This window comes from Taeniopygia guttata, chromosome 23, assembly GCF_048771995.1.
Source record: "Taeniopygia guttata chromosome 23, bTaeGut7.mat, whole genome shotgun sequence".
Classification (NCBI taxonomy): domain Eukaryota; kingdom Metazoa; phylum Chordata; class Aves; order Passeriformes; family Estrildidae; genus Taeniopygia; species Taeniopygia guttata.
Window position 1 is genome coordinate 361,078 of NC_133048.1, and position 16,665 is coordinate 377,742.

General features: G+C 36.5%; 1 long non-coding RNA gene across 1 annotated transcript; it reads left to right on the forward strand.

Annotated features, from left to right (window-relative positions):
- The first annotated feature begins 452 nt into the window (after positions 1 to 452).
- Positions 453 to 12,856, forward strand: LOC121471050 (uncharacterized). Its single transcript, XR_005982444.2, has 2 exons — positions 453 to 566; positions 5,770 to 12,856. It is a non-coding gene; the product is annotated as an uncharacterized lncRNA (long non-coding RNA).
- Positions 12,857 to 16,665: the final 3,809 nt, after the last annotated feature.

Below are 16,665 nucleotides of genomic sequence, written 5' to 3' on the forward strand. Positions count from 1 at the left end.
GTGACTTAAAAGCCATGGAAGTTGACTTTACTAATTTGCAAAACAATTCTTTTCAGCAGCTCTTTTAATCAAGAAGAGAGTGCCTGGTTAGGATTCCTGTTTCATTTGCAAGGTGTTGTCCCTGTTTCATTCAGTATAAACTATAATGCAAAGGTCATGGAAATGAAATAACATATTTAAAAATTATAATGATGCAGATAGGATAGTAGGGTTATAACAGAGTTTTGCAATCTAAAATTTCTGACTAATGTAATGAATCAAGAATCGTGTTTGTTAGAAGATAGAGGTCTTTGACCTTTCTTTGACTTGATTAACTGAGAGTGAGATGGTAATTTCGAAAGTGATGGGACTGGTATCTAATTTCTTCCAATGTTTTGTTTATAATTAAACATTAACACTTTTAATAACTATTTGAATCAGCCCAATCTAAAAATCTCTTATTGTATTTCTTCAACAGGCGTTTCAAATATTGGTACTTGTGGTGCCAGAAATCATGTTTTACTTTGCCCCTTGTGGACCTAATTGTTTTGCTGTTGAATGAATGAAGGCCAAAATGAAGAAGGAAGGTAGGTGAGCAACAAAGATTCTAAGCTTTGATTAAAAGGGCTTATATTGGCAGGCAGAATATTCAGAAGTGGCATCTATGAAAGCAGTGTCTATAGTATTGGCTACTTTCTAATTTTAAAAAGCTTTTTGGAGCATGAGAGATTGATGTGTTAGGTATCAGGATGCATGCAAGATGTGTTTGTATAGTTCCTTTTTTCAAAACAAAACACATACGCATGAATGGTTTGGTTCAGTTATTTGAATGCCACACCCTAACAGAATTTTAGGTGTTCCAGTAGCTTCTCCAGAAGAGTATGAACCACGAATCACAGAATCAGCAGGGCTGGAAAAGACCTTTGAGATGATTGAGTCCAATCTGTGAACTAACACTACCTTTACAAGTAAACCATGGCCCTGAGCACCACAGCCAGTCTGGTTTTAGACATCTACAGGGACAGGGAGTCCACCACCTCCCTGGGCAGCCTGCTCCAATGCCCAATCACTCTTTCTGTGAACAACTTCTTCCTAAGTTCCAACTTAAACCTCCCCTGGCTCAGCTTAAGACTGTGTCCTCTTGTCCTACTGCCAGTTGTCTGGAGATGCCCGGCATGGGGGGGCTGCAGTGCAGGGAGGAGAACCAGGAGAACCAGGAGATCATCCTGGAGGGCTATGTCCAGTTCTGGCCCCTCGGTTTTGGAAGGAACTTGAGATGCTCAAGAGCATCCAGAGGAGGCAACGAGGCTGGAGAGGGGCTGGGAACACAAACCCTGCGAGGAGCGGCTGAGGGAGCTGGGGGTGCTCAGCCTGGAGAAAAGGAGACTCAGGGCTGACCTCAGCACTCTGGTGGTCAGGTGGGGTTGGGCTCTTTCTCCAGGAGCTGACAGAACCAGAGGACACAGCTCAGCTGCCCCAGGGAAATCCAGGTTGGATGTGAGGAAAAGGTTTTTCATGGAAGGAGTGACAAATTTCTGGAATGGCTGCCTGGGGAGTTGGTGGAGTCACCATTCCTGGGTGTGTTTAAAACAAGCCTGGATGTGGCACTGGGTGCCAGGGTTGAGTTGAGGTGCTGGGGCTGGGTTGGACTCGATGATCTGGAAGGTCTCTTCTAACCCAATGATTCTGTGAATTCTGTGAATTCTGTGAAACAATGGAATCCATGGCCCTTTATCCGTCACTGTCATATGTTGGAATCTGAGGTATTGATGATTCTGAGATTGTAAAAAGTCTTTGTCTTTCAGCCCCACTGCCAAAGAAGAAGCCATAATTCATCTGTGCTGGTTTCAAGGTTGTTTATTCTGTTTATCTCTAACATGTTCTGCTGCCCTGCCGGAGCTCTGTCCTGCAGGGCAGCGTGTGGGGCTCTGCCCTCAGTGGGATGGTACAAACATTAAATACCACAAACTACCTGTGCTGGATTTACAATAACGTGCCAATATCTGTCACCTACGTTGGACAGTGTGTCCCCAGCCTAAACCAACAGAAAAATGCCAACACCACAGTGAAACATGGAGGGCATGAAGAAGGAGAAAAAGGACAAGACACACCCAATTTCCTCCATCTTGTCCCCTTTGGACCCCTTATCTAGAATCCTAAAATTTTACTTTAGCACCCGTGCCACACTTAATTATTACCTATATCAAACACTCAGAGCTGGTAATTCAGCCTGTAAGATTGAAAACTCTTTTCCATGGCCAGAGATCACAGCCAGTGTCTCTGGGGGCTCTGTCCAGGGGGTTCCTGACCCCTGCCAGGGTCCCAGATCTGCCAGGGCAGCCAGAGGGAAGCCCTGGATTCCCACAGTCACACATCAAGGCAGGTTTGTTTTGCTGCAGGCCCTCCTCACTTCCCTCATAAGAATGCATCAAGTGTTTTTGCCATCTGCTCACCTCTGCTCCACCTTCAGTCACTCCTCCTTGGCTAGGAGGAAAGTTGTTAAAAAGAACGTTTCTCCCTCTGCTGCTGCAATCCACTCAGTGACACAAGAAATGTCACTCATGATGATTAACATTTTAAAGCAGTAAATCTTGAAGGTCAGTCTGAAACAGAGGACAGGGAATGCTCGTGGCTTTCCTTCCCTGCCTGCCTCCTATGAGGAAATGTATTGCATGAAAGTAATGTTCAGGGTAATAACCACACCTTGCTTTTCTATTTTTTCCCATCAATAAAAAGGCAGAAATAATTTTGGATACATTTCAGGTAAATACGAAATAAACAATTGTATTTATTATATAGAAAACTCACTACCTTGACATATTCTCATATTCTCAGGAAAGAACTGCTGCATAAACCAATGCACCTTCTTCTAACAGTGTCCTATTGCTCTGTAGAACCCATTAATTAGAGAATTTAAATTATATAGTAAACATAAAACTCAGTAACATAACAACAGGTGATTTTTTAAATAAGAAAATATACCCTTTCTATGGAACCACCATACCACAGGACTCCTCAGAGCACATATCTCACTGGCCCCTATGTTTCTTGCTAAGTGCATTCTGATCCCACCTTAAAACATAAAGTAGGTAGAATCAAGCAGCCACCAATGGTTATTTATATGCTAATATATATCCTCGAAGCTGAAGCAGGCACCTAAATCCTATTGCTGCTACTAATGATGGCTATGTTTTAACCTTCATGGGAAAAAAGAAAAGTATTTTTCCTTATGAAAACAACTCCGTTTCTATGAGATGAAATGTAATTATCTGTTATCAGATGTCCTTTAAAAATGGAAGGCATATTTAAGCTGCTAAAAATATTGAAGCGCTAATTCCACCATAATAGCATTTTAATTTCAGCAAATCACATCTCTATTGTTACAGGACATTTTACTGTAGGAATGAGGTAAGAGGTCCATCTTAGCATTTTTAAGAAACATTTTCCTTTCTTTTAGACATTCAATTAAATCTTTGCAATCATCTAACCTTTTGTGGCACAAATTTTTACTTACTAAGTGAGAAAACAATGGCCATTAGCATCTAAAAGTCTTTGTTTTAAAAAGTAGTTGAAGTTTAATTCTGATGTATTCTCATCAGAATATGTTTTGGCTGCCGGATTTCCCATTTATATTAAAAAGCTAAAGTTTAATTCACTACTGCTCTCCATTCAAAATACTTGCTTTAAATGCTGGACAAAGTTGGTGTGAAATCCTTCTGTGACTGGGTCTGTGCTTTGATTATGACAGTCATTTACAGGGTGATGTCAAAGGCAAGTGAATGCAAGGGTCACTGTTTTCTGTTATCAACAAGTAAATTTACTTTTATATTTAAAATTTCTTGCTTATCACCACTTTCATTGTTATAGTTCACATACATGACCAGTACAATTTTAGCATCCTCATTTATATTGATGATTTTGTACTGTCATGAGAGCAGGTGGTTTATACAAAGCAATTTTGCCAACAGATACCTTGGATTTATTTTTACAATGTTGAGTTTTGCTTCACCTTTTCTATTGCATGCTACTCTTGCTTATATCTAGAATTTCTGTTCTACAGGATCATATTAAAAACTTCTGTGTGCTGGTTTCATTTGATGACCAGTGTGATTATAAGAGCTATTTTTATCCATCAGTAGCACAGGGACTCCTGGTACTGTGAAACAGTTTCAGTAACCCTGGAGCTGAATCTTATTGGCATCTGCATTTGAATGCCAAAATCTGAAAAAATATAGCTTTCTCTCACATCAGAAAAAACAATACATAATGCTATTTCCCAATCTACTTTTCTTGTCTGAACTTTATCTTGGAGTAAGATCTTTTACTTCAGGTAGTCTGTGCTGCTTTAGCACTGAATTCTAAATTTAATACGTTGTTTTCTCTGGGTTTTCACTTTTGGGCTTTTCACTTTTAAACAAAACAAACTGAAAAATATGGTTGGGTTGCTAGTAATGCATAATGAGATTGTAACCCTCCTGTGTCCTCCTGAAAATGTGTGCTCATGGTTGTACAATCAAGCAAAATTCAGCTGTGTGAGATTTGCTCTCAATATTGTGAGAATGCACCACTGAAACTCTTTCATTCTCAAAACTATGTAGGTCATGTATAGTTTAAATGATTCTGTATATTTACAAAATAATGATTCTGATACTCAGAAAAGAATAATAAAGAATTCTTGAATTTGAGGAAATTTCTGCTACCTGGGGTGGAAAAGCAGCGTTGAGAATTTAAATCTGTGACCATTGATGAAATGTTTCTGCTTTAAGTTTTTTTTAAAGAATTTTGGGAACAGGTTGAAGGAAGTTGTGCAGCACTTTCATTGTTTTAAAGGAGAATTATTTTCTTTTTTACTTTTTTATTCTTACCTTCCATTTATTTTTCACTGAAAATATGAAGTCGTGCTTGCTCTACAGATTATCTTCTCCAATTTAAACTTGTGCTTTAAAACCAGCAACATAGATTGATTGTATCCAGACTATTTATAGGCTTAAATGTCTGTATTGATATAAACTGAAGCAGAATGTCCTTATACCTGCTCTCAATATCTGTAATTCTGTGCCAGCAGGGAAGAGAAGGCCAAAGTCCCAAAGAGGAGTTAAGCCTCTTCCTGGCAGGTTTTTGCCAAAACCCCTGTGCTATCTGGTTGTGCATTTGTGCATAAATAAGGCAGTAAATTATGAAATATGTAGGTGGAAGAAGCCTTCTTTTGATACATGGAAAAGTGACTGGTACAGCCTGCAGATTGTCTTCTCTAATATTGTCACTAGAGAGTGATGGTTGCCTTTTAAACAAGACCCTTTGTTAAACTTGACACTAAAAAAAGGGTCAAATCTGGAAACAGAGTAGAAAGATTCTAGCTGTACAGCATGTAGAATTAGTATAGTCTTATTTTGCAAGATAAACCAAATAGGATGCACTGTGATACATGCTTGGAACAGTCATCATTCAGTTAAAATTTAGTTATTCCACATAAGCATGGGGTACAGCTCTATGAAACAACATATTTAAGGTTAATCACCTCTTACTTAAATGACTGTAATAAGCATCCTCTGAGCAGCTCTGGGGGTGCCATTTATCACAGTGCAGTAGAAAATTTTAATGAATAATAACACCTAGCTATTCTACAGCAGCGTGCATGGATTAGGAAAAATGCAAATAAAGCATCCTAGATGAGTATAAATAAAATAAACACCACGTGGTGTTCTGGGTTTTGTTTGGGTTTTTTTCCTTGGTTTTTGATTTTGGGTTTGGGTTTCTTTTTTCATCCTTTACCTCTCCCCGCCCTTTTAGAAACGACATGTCTGTAATGTGTGCAGAATGAATTCTTCTTGCCTAGAAGATTTTTGTCTCAGAGGTAAAAACTCTCTCTCTCTAACTCTAATCTATGTCTCTTTTCTCTGCATTGTACTATCTAATGCCTGTAGAGGTGATAATTCATCCTCCCTGCACAAGCAGGCTCACCAAAGAGCAAATTTCTTACCATTTTGCTCCTGTTCTTTGAATTCTCCTTAAAACAGTGTAACCCCCACTAAAATAGTGACCCCCATTTAGGATCCAAATGAAAAAATATAAAAAATAATAAAAAGGTAGCTTCACATTGATTCAATTTCAAAAACTTGACCTACAAAATAGCATAATTAGCCATTTGGAATTATATTCTTATTTTTACCTTTTATTACAGTACAGAAAGAGTCACTATAAATGCTCAAAGTAGCACTTACCAGAGAGTATATAACCTTAAATACTTAATTTAAAAGTTCTATTTCCATTTACAGAAGATATTAGTGTAGTCAGTAACTTTTAACGGGTTTGTTAATGGTTCACTCCTTTCATTCATCATCAGAATAAAGTAATTCTAGAAGATGTGCTTTATTAATTTAAGTGAAGAAATGCACTTATTCAGCTGTAACAGGCCACTTGCAAGTGATATTTGCTTTTTGGAGTAAATTTCTGGTATTCAGTGGTTGTAATGGTGTTACTAATGGAATAATAACTAGGTGAGTGCCATTAGCACACCTTGGATGGCAGGATGCTCTTCTGGCAAGGTTTAGGAATTGTATTCTCTTGGATGAGCCTGCTTGAACAGGGAGGTTGGACCAGATTTCCCACTGTGCTCCCTTCCAACTGACTGATTCTGTAATTCTGTGAATTATTTTCATGCCTTGCTTAGAGGACCTGCACTTTGAAGGAAGTCTTGAGTATAAGAAGAAGACATTGCTGTTGCAACATATGATTTCATAAAAATTACTCTCCCTGCTATTGGACAGCTCTTTATTGTTGAGATTTAACTGCTATGAAATGACCTTCTTAATAAACTGATTGAAGGCTATGTATGCAAAATTCTAACATCAAATGATGTATTTTTAAAGAGTTTTATTTAAGGTAGAGAGAGAACCTCTCTGAGATATTGTGATCCTTTACAACAAATAACAAATCCCAGCCTATCAACTCTTAAACCCGCTTCTTAGGGGCTGGTGCTGGTGCAGGATGTTTGTGGTTATTTATTTATTTTTAAAGTTGCACCTTGGTGTTTATTTTCAAGACAATTAATTCACACACAGGTCTCTCTGAACAATGTTTCTGTTTCAATATTGAAATTAAAAAGTCTGATCATCTTGGGGGCACCATGTTTTGATCCTACTCTCTGTTGGTTTAACTCAGAAAAAAGATGATTTTCTCCCTTAATTGTATATCATGGAGAAGTTTTAGTCTTTCATCTTCATATGTTAGTGCTATCAATAGAAAAGTGATGTCACAGAAGTTCATATTAGTGGCTGTTGTTTTATGTGAAAATGTTTCAGGCCTTTTTTAACCCCTTCTGATATGTTTGACATGTAGTTCTCTCTATGGTTTCTCTTAAAAAAAATGAGTATGCCAGCATGGATTTCTCACTTGTAAGAAAAAGTGCTTTCTAATTCTAATTCCTAATTCCTAAAAGTGTTTTCTAATTCTAATTCTAATTCTAATTCTAATTCTAATTCTAATTCTAATTCTAATTCTAATTCTAATTCTAATTCTAATTCTAATTCCTTCTAATAATTTTCTTTTATCTGGAGCAGATTTTCCTTTATCCTCTAAGCATCTGCTGGTTATGAAAATAGTTTCATTTTATACTACAGAAGTCAAGTGTCTCTTTTAAAAATTATTTTTTCTTCTATATGAATGAAGTTTTTTGATTTTTTTAAATCACTTTTTTTTTTTTTCATAGGGAAATGTTTCTTATTTTTCTGCTGACAGTTTTCAGTGAAATCTGTGTATCTACTATATTTTTATTGTATGTTTGAATAATTTCCTGTATTTTAAATCTAGGATACTAAATACATTTTCAGGTAAACCACAAGAATTATGATGCAGGTTTTTTTCCCTGTTCACCTCAACATCATCTGTTAGGAAAAATTTACCACTGTGTGGAAGTTTAAGAAGTCCTCAACAACTAGGAGACCAAAATAATGAGTTTTATTGGCAGTACACACATGGCTCAACCACTCTGCAACCAATGCAGAGTGGATTTGCATGAGGTTCCATTGTAGCTGAACCAACTGCACACAATGTCAGTTTAATAAGCAAATATGATTAAAACAAACTTATGGAAACCTTAGAAGAAATTGTCTGTGTTGGAATTGCTTTGTAATAGGGAGATGACAATAGGTGCTACAGAGTTTAGTTCATTCTATTTTGAAATTACATGACACAGGAGAGTCTGCAGGAAGAATTTAAAACATCTCTGCCCAGCTCTTCTCAGAGAATCCTTGATAGGAAAAGTTCAAGGGTCAGAAGTTGCAACAAAGAAAAACTGATTTTACCTAAGGAAGATATTTTGGCAGAGTTAGTGACAAGCACTCAGAATGCCCAGAGAACATGTGACATGTCAAAATCATGCTGGAAAATGCTTGATCAATGTGATTTAACTTTAAAGTTAACTCAGCACAGAGCAGAAGTTGTGAATAGATAATCTCCCGGAGTTCCTTGCAACCCAAGTGAGTTTCTTCTGTGTTTTTGTGTTTCTACAAGCATTACTGTGCATTTATTGAATTGGAGTGTCTCTGTGTAAACTTTGGTAATCTTCCTGATATTCCTGATGCTCATATTCAATTATTTTCTTAATTCTCTTTCTGAGAACTTGGGAATGTTGTTTCAGTTTGCCTCAACTGCACCCCTAAAATAAAATAGGGGGAGGGAGTTTTAAAAACTTAGAATAAAAAAAAATTTAAAAATTGAACAAACTCCTCCATTAAACTCTACTGAACTTGGTAGTGTGTAAGCAAAAGGGAAAGAAATTAGGGCAGGCACAATAAATACTTATATGTAAATGAGTTAAATATGTTTTACAGCAAAGGATTGGAGGAAGCACAACTTGGATTACAAGTGCCAAAATGATAGGCCATTATCACAGCATGGTGATAATGACAATTTAAAGTCATATTTTTGTAATGATGGCTATTTGTTCTCAGAATTCTGAAAAGAAATGGCCCTGTTTAATACTGTTGCTAATAATAAATAAGTGGTTATATTGAGACTCATTTTCCTATAAAGCATTGACTTGAAGCTGCAGTTCAAAATTTGGACACAATATATGTGTTGGTCTGTGAAATTATCCATATTTCTGTTCTCAGTAAGCTGTTTTCAAATGGTATAAATATGTTTAAGGAAAAATAGTAGTAGAATATCGTACAAGAGATAAGTAAATGTCAGCCTTTTTTCCTATATCCCTCTCAGAATAGGTATGATGCTACTTTTTCATAGAGGTGTGTTTACCATCTTATTAATGATAAGATAGACTATTCTTTCCCCAAATTTTTCTTCTTTAGGTAGAGAATGGTGTGAAATGTAGCCCAAAAACAAAACAAAACAAAACAAAACCAAAAACAAAAACAAAAAGGTGAAAGTACAGAAATTGCAGCAGAAATTGTGTAAACCTTAAACTGTCATGCTAGTTGGTCATTATCTGCTGAGCATAGATAACCAAATGCAAGATGGAAATTGTTTTACACTGTTCACTGTTGGCTAATATCCTTCATAGTGTTAGTGGAAATTTAAGATTTATTTTCAAAATTATAAGTCTAACAGACTTCAGTCCCATAACATTGCTTCTGAACAATAAAATACAATTTTGATAAATTATTGTCTACACTGAAATGCCCCTTCAAACTCAAGCCTTTTCCTTTCCCTCTCCCTACCAGATGAGCAAGCTCTTGGGTCCATATATTATTCATTACAATCAAATAAGACACAGTGGTGGCTCAGTAAACTTGCTTTTCATATAAGAATTGATTTTATTGAGTAATGCACACTGCAGACCCCATCTTCCAGCAGCCAGGGCTGAAATGAGCAATTCTCTCATTGTAATAATGTGCCTCTGTCATCTCCTTATTATCAGCATGATAAAAGATGAAATATTCACAGATGCTGCCCTCCTAACCTGATCACAGTTTGATATTTGAGCTTTGGAAATGAGTTTTATGGGCTTTAATATACTCCTTGGCGGAGTGACCCCTGAAATTAAACATTATTACAGAGCGGATATTTAAAAAGCCGGGGCCGCAAATTACATCAAAATGAAAATATTAAGGAGTATTGTGACTATACCTAGTAGGAACTCCCCACTGCTGAAATGGTGAATGCCATAAAGCTCAGCACATTGGTGTCAAAACCATCAGAAAAAAATAATAACAGCGCAGGCACCTTGGCTTCCCTTATTTTATATGTAGGGCTAAACTAAATTGCTGGAATGGGTTTTTTCCTATAGGCTGGTTTTCCAGGAAGAAAAGCATTTTCTTCTCAACTTTGTCTGCAGTGCCCTTCACAGTTCTGTTAAAATGCACGTTGTAAACACCAATAAAATATACCTAAGTGTAGTGAAATCAAAGACTACACTTAAGAAAAGAATAACCCAACATAACTAAGTGAAATATTTTGATTCCATTTCCACTGCTGTTGCTTTTTCTATGGACAGATTCCTGCCAAAGTCTGGGACATGAAGAGCTAAGGAAGCTTCCCATACAAGAAAATAGAGGCATGTACAACATATTAAAGATCTTTCAATCCAAATACTATATTGTTAAAGTTAGGAAATAGCAAATTTTAAATCCCTGTAAAGGTGAAAGAAGAACATATAATTTATTAATTTACATAAAACATCAGTTCAAGGCTAATAAAAAAAGATGAATTAATAGGAAGGAGATGAAATATAGGTGTATATTTGCTTCAGCTTGTTTAGATATGCATAATCAAAAGAGAAACAATCTTACAGAACATTCTATATTTATAGTCATCAACTTTCTCCTGATTGCAGGGATCATTAGACAATTCTTATAGGAAGAAAGGAGACTGAAATTCAAATCCCGTGCAAGTCATTCAGTGGGATAGTCCTCAGAGCAGAGAAATGAGTGGTTATGGTTGAAATGTCTCTTTCTGTGACAGAAAGGAGAGGTGGGGGTTTTTTTGTTGCAGTTTGGTGGAATTTTTGTTTTAAAGTGAGGCATTCACGACCACCTGAAGTTCTTGTTGTCTTCAGCATGCCTGCCTAAGTGCATGAACTGCATCCCCTTTTTTTTAAACTCATAATTAATGATGCCTTTAAGGCCATTATTTAATTTCTATTTGCATCTTAGCTATTTAATCTGGCTGTGTACTGAAATAGTTTTATTTTTCAGTCTATTTATAGTTTTGAGTTATGAATTTGTTGTAGTTTGGACATCACCAAGTCAATGTGATTGTAATACCCTCTGCATTGATCTTGCTAAAGCTCTTGCTAAATTGAGCTCAGCAGGAGCATGTCCTGTGACCTCATAAATAGTGGAAATGATTGCAAATCAGAATTCATATATGTTCCTGTCTCAGTGGGTAACTCTATCCCCCACAAAGGAATCAATCATCTCTTTCAAATTTCTGTTTGCCCTTTCACTCAGATATGTTTGAAGATAATCTGGAGAGGGAGATCTTGCAGAGTCTGACAGATCTGTTACTGGAAATCTAAAATAAATCCCTGTGTCTAACAGTACTACTTAGAGATGGATGTTTCAAACATTACCCCTACTGCAAAGAACTTGGGGATGGTGCATTGTAGTTCCCCAGCCGGGATTGGCACTTCTGAGCATTTTTTTTCCCCTAAATTATACTTCTATTTTATTACAAATAAGATTTCCTTTGTTATTCCTTACTATTCTGTGATGAATTTGTGTTAATGACATTAAACTTCTGAGAGAAGACATATTTCCCTTTATTATGTGTTACAAGGTATAATTTCTATAGCGACAGAGCAAAAAGCATAGACTGACTAGAAAATCTCATTCTGAAAGCTTTCTCTCTTGGGGGAGCACAGGTAATGTGGAGGGTAAGAATGTTAAACAAAAATCCCAGTCAAATTAGCAGCTAATGTAAGTAGGAGAAGGGTAAAGCCTTTTGAAAGTGGAAGAGATAGATTTTTGACATTGTTAATACTTTGAGAAAAGGAGTTTTGTGTTCATCCTTGCTGTAGTGGTCTAGAACAAATGTCTGAATGAAGCCTTCCTCTCTCTCTGCAAGGACAGAAGTGGTTCCTGTTGAAGTTTGTTGCATGTAAAATCCAATTGCTATGCTCAAATCTCTAGCAAAGTCAAACTTGAGTTCTTGACAGCTGTACTGGCACGGGTTCTCCAATATGCTGAGCTCCCAGTGCTGGAACAGGATCAAAACCCCACTGGGAGCAGAGATTCTGTCATTAAAAGAGCACCAAAAGCACCATATCTGTGGCCTGTTAACAGTTATTAGCTGGTGCAGTTTTGTGTACTTATATTTCTATTAAAATAACGTGCTTTCTTGCTGGAACTGAACTCTAGATATCAAATCCCTTCTGAGAGGTAGAAATTGTGTAATTGAACATAATCTGTATTTATTACATTAAACACTGAAGCTGACCACAGGTGTTTTATTCAGTGCAAGATTGTTAAGGACTGAAATTTCAAACAAGAGGTCTGGTAGGTGAAAATGTGCAATTTAAGAAAACTGGTTGAAAAAAACCTCAGATTCCTGGCAATTTGCACTAGAGGGAGCCATTCTTTAGGACAGGTTTTAATCAAATACAGCTCCTAGTTGGGTCAAACTAGCAAGATGCTTTTCCAGGTTTTTCATTAATTTGATTTGGAACACAGTTTTTTTCCTAAAAATGCTCTCACAGGTTGTTGGAAAATTCCATTCAGAAGAATTCAATTTGTTTTAATGCCAGCTGCAAGGTTATTTAAAAATAAAATAAATGCTTAAAACCAAATTATAACCCAAATAATTTTATGTATTAAACAAATGCTGGAAATTAGTAAGGTTCAGCAGTCTGAAATGTGCAGTAGTGAAAAAAATACGTTGAAACAGTTCTGATTTTTAAGCAAGTAGATAAAATACTAAATACAGGTTTTTAGATTGCAGTTATAAACATAGAAGGATGAGTTAAGTTGTTTGTTTGCTATCCTCTCAGTACAGGACAAGTAGTGCTGCAAGAAAAGCCCAATTGAAGCTGACAGCTCAGAGGAGGTGATGGGAAATGGTTTAGAGGAGGTTCCTTTGGCCACAGATTCTGTAGGAATATGTGCAGACCTGGGGAGTTAACTGCAAAAATATTTTGCCTCAAAAACATGTCTAATTTCATTTTTAAAACCCTTCCAGTGGAGGTGAAACTGTCTTGTATCTGTGCATTATTTAACCCCAGGAGGGTTTCATAATGGACATCAAAATAGATGAGTTGTGACAGACACTTCCTGAAGTCTGTTCACACTCGGGGATCCAGTGGCCATCACCACCCCGTGCATTTCTTCTCTCATCTCTGGCTAGGATACTTTTGGTGCCAGTGATAAGATTGGATCATTACACTTCCTTTTAATTTATCAGCTCAAATGTAGATTACTATCACATGTACATATTTGGTATATTTAACAGGGGAAAGAAAGTTCTTAAAAATTACACCATACTGTAAAATATGTTGTCATTTTTAAAACTAATTGCATGTGAACAGCTCCTGAATTACTGATTTCAATTTGTAATGTAAACTTCTGCAGTTTGGCCTCAGGTAGGCTCTTACCTGAGTGCACCTAAGGCATGCTGCTTATGCTTTAAAAAAATACAGCTTCCCTCCATTCCAAAAGTGCTATACATTTTACTTTAGCAGGCATTTTAATTTGCTAAAAATTATTGAAGAAGCAAACAAACCTACCTTGAAGATAAAGCAACAGCCTGATATATAATGTGAGGTCTAGACAGGTTTTCAGTGGAATATTTTCTGTTTTAACCACGCAGCAATCTGGGCACTGAAAAGCTGTCACTGTGATTCAAGGTTGAGGAAGAATTTATGTCTTTTATTAGAATTCTTGATCTTGTGGAAGGGGACTTTACTGCAAATGCAGTGCATATGTCTGTAGGGATTTATGATTGTATTTAATCCTCAAAGAAAAAAGAGAGAAGGAGAATTCATAATGGGCTTCTTACAGATTAGAAATCCTTGTAGTCCAGGCAAAAGAATGGTTTACTCCTTCATTTTACTTTCATCTCAGAATCTCAAATGAATAACTGTTACAGCCATGATTAAACTTGATGCACATTTTTGGCCAGATAATTGTGAAATCCTTGTGCTTGAGAATGCCAGGAAAACCATCAGAGCACCTAAACAGAAATTTCATTCCTGCTTCATTCTTTGAATGAAGCCTTAGCAGGCAGAGCATTTTCCTGCCAGGCTGAGCCCTTCCTGAGCTCTCCCAGGCAGCGCACAAAGGGCATTTTTAACTCACAGACAAACTCCTTTTGCCTCTTCCCTTGGAACAGGAAGGTGATGGCATTTTCTGGATGCTCCCAGGAAGTTACAGTGGGAACTTGTCACTGGGTGTCACTGTTACACCGCAGGAGCCCGGGTGAAAGTGGATTTTTCTGGCCTCGAACTACAAAGATCTTGAAGACCTTAAGTACAAGTGGCAGAGGCACATAGCATGGCAATGAAGGTGGAACCACTTTTTTATAAAAATATACTACAAGGGAATTTGCTTACAGTGTCAGATGTGCTTATCAATTCTTTGTTTTTTGCTATGTGACCATATTTCAGCTCTCGGTTGCTCCCTCTGTTTTTGTTTTTTTTTTCTTTTGGTTTTTATTGGGGTTTTTTTTTTTCATTTTTGGGGCTGTTGGAGACCTGCTACCTGCTTTTTGTGTGCATCACTGTTAAAAAAAAAAAAGCCAAAAAACAAATAACAAAAAAAAACAAAACAAACCAAACCAAAACAAACAAAAAAACCTTAAAAAACCCCAAAAAACCCCAAAAAACCAAAAAAACCCCCCAAAACAACCCCACAAAACCAAAAAAACCCAACCAACCAACCAACCAAACAAAAACAAACACCAAAAAAAAAGCCCAATACAAAACAAAATAGAAATTCCAACCATACCATGGAAAACGGAAAGGATTTCTAGAGAACATCTGACCCATTCCCCCACCCTCAGTAGGTCAATTATGCCTTAAATTACCCCTGAGAAATTAATTTTTAAAAGCAACACTGATAGTCAGTTTTCTTGGTTATCTTTTCCAGTAATTCATCACTCTTCTCACAGAATTTTCTGATTTGCAGACTCAGTGTCCTTTTCTGGAATTTAGTTGTTAGGTTTTCTTCCATCTAGCAGGAGCTGAGAATTAAACCATCCTTTCTGCTGTGCTTCGGATTCTTAAGGGATTATTTTGGGAATTTGGTGTATGTTTTAAACTTTTTTTTCAGCTAATAAATAAATATGTACATCAGAGGGAACGAGGATTTTAGCACATTCACAACAAAATAAAATACCATATTTCTTACAGAGTAAGAACCATGTCCTGCATTAAAATGTTCATTTTGTCTGTATTTTAGTAAAGGAGGGGGGTGAATCAAAGTAAATCAGAGCTTTATATTTAGTATTTAAAAACTCCTGCTGGTGATTCAAAGTTTACCAAATTCTTTCATTGTTTGCATTCAAACAGGGCAAAATTGCCTATAGTTCCAAATATCTGGCTCTGATTTTTCCTGCTTTATTTCAAATTTGGGGGATTTTTCTGTATCTTGTAATGTAGAATATTATGTTTTGGAAGAGGGAGGGAGGAAGATTTCAACTATTGTGTAATACTAGAGCATCTAGTAATGTGAACAGTATCAGGAGTAGTATTTTGAGGTGGCTGGAGGCATTTTAACCACTAGAAAAGAAAAATGTTCACATTTAAACATACAACAGTTTATAGGTATTGATTTCTGTGCTAAGTGATCAAACCTGCTTAGTTTAATTGCTGATGTCAGAACACATTTAGTTGCATTCTAGATTTTCCTTAAGGTTAGATATTTGCAGGTCATTTGGTGGAACTGTGCATATTGGGCTGGGTTGATGAAGCTGTGCTGTGATGGTCAAATAATTGTCCATAACACTTGCTGAAAACCTTCTGGTTAATTAAATGACATGTTTATTGTTACTATAAATGGACACATGCTTTTATTTCTTCCTTGTTAATCATCCCACATTTATCAGGTTGACTCCATGCTCTTAAGATTTCCTGCTTCACTGAGGAAATTTAAATTATTTTCTCAGGAAAGGGGATTAGTACCAGCATTATTGCCAGTTGCACTGAAAAAAAAAAAGCTGATGATTTTTTCACAAGCATATTAAATCGACCTGATTAGTTTTTGTATTCAAATCCCTCAAACACAGAAGATTGTATTCCAGTAGAAGCCAATCATATTAATTACATCTGAAGAGTCTGCATATTCAAAAGCCACTGCATGTTTTATGGACAGCAAAAATAAACACCATATCTTTTTAATAATTTTAAGTGGGTCACTTTCAGGATTGTATCTGTTTTAAATAAATTATCATATTGTTAAGGGCCATGGGCAAAAGCTTTTTATTAGTAATGTGACAATTTGGGGTTGGTTTTGTTTTATAAGGACCACAATATTTGTTTTTGAAGTCACTACCAGTCAAACACTTTAAAGATATGATAGTGTATCTCATCTGGTTTCTGGGAATTCTGTATACTGTGGGTAGGTAAGAAGCTATTTTTGTATGAAAATGCTGTAATTAGCAATTTGAGGTTCCCAAACTCCTCAGAAAGCAAATCACAACAAGGGATATAAGGGATATAACTGAATAATAAGGGATATAACTGGACTGTTTATCTTTTTCTGAATTGTCCAAGGGAAGTGTTTTTCCTTCTAGATA